Source organism: Rhagoletis pomonella, unplaced genomic scaffold (assembly GCF_013731165.1).
Source record: "Rhagoletis pomonella isolate Grant_MI unplaced genomic scaffold, Rhpom_1.0 Rhpom_scaffold_00004, whole genome shotgun sequence".
Classification (NCBI taxonomy): Eukaryota; Metazoa; Arthropoda; class Insecta; order Diptera; family Tephritidae; genus Rhagoletis; species Rhagoletis pomonella.
Genome location: NW_023458558.1, coordinates 73,546,127 through 73,546,957, shown reverse-complemented (window position 1 = coordinate 73,546,957; position 831 = coordinate 73,546,127).

Here is an 831-nt window from a genome sequence, read left to right as displayed (position 1 = left end):
CAACTTTATCTGTCCATTGACCACCTTCCAGTAACCGCTGTGGATCAGGATGCGGCGCATTTGAACGCTCCATGAGTCAAAATTCATATAGAATACTCTAAAAAAGAATCGATGCCAGTACTCATACTTGCAAAAAAGTATCGGTAATACTCGTACTTGCAAGTATTCTCAAAGCAAACGCAAAAAGGAAAAAAAATCAGATTGCTTTGCTTTTTCACCCTTCCTATTTGTAAATTGAATAGTGACTGGTTTTAATAGTTTTAATCTAATCTAAAGGAGTTTTTGGAATGAACTTCCAATAAGATTAATTTTACACGCGTAAATGAAATGTTTATAGCAAAAAGCTTATTTCAAGTTTTTAAAAGGAAATCTATTAGGGAGTTCACAAGGTGTTGTATACTGTCGTACTGTTGTATGTCATAAACTTTAAACGGCTAAAACTATATTTAAGGAATTCGCAAGCTAACATAAAAGTTTTATTATGAAATTTCACACAATTAAAAAATAGTTGGTGGTGATTTCAAGTCCTCTGAACATGTATTTACCCGTTAAAAACTTTACAACATACAACAATACGACAAGTACGACACCTTGTGAACCACCCATATATATTAATACGCTAACATAAATTTTGTCTCCGTTCGTTTGGCGATTCTACCGAACCGATTTCAAAACGAAGAACACCGTAGATGAGCACAGTTTTTATGGTTTCATAATTGGTTGAAAATTACGGCCAAAACCGTCGTTTAAACATTTTCGTTTTGTGTATAGATGTTGCTGCAACATGTTCAATGTTTCGCATGTTGTTTCACTTCACATTTGAAATTAAGC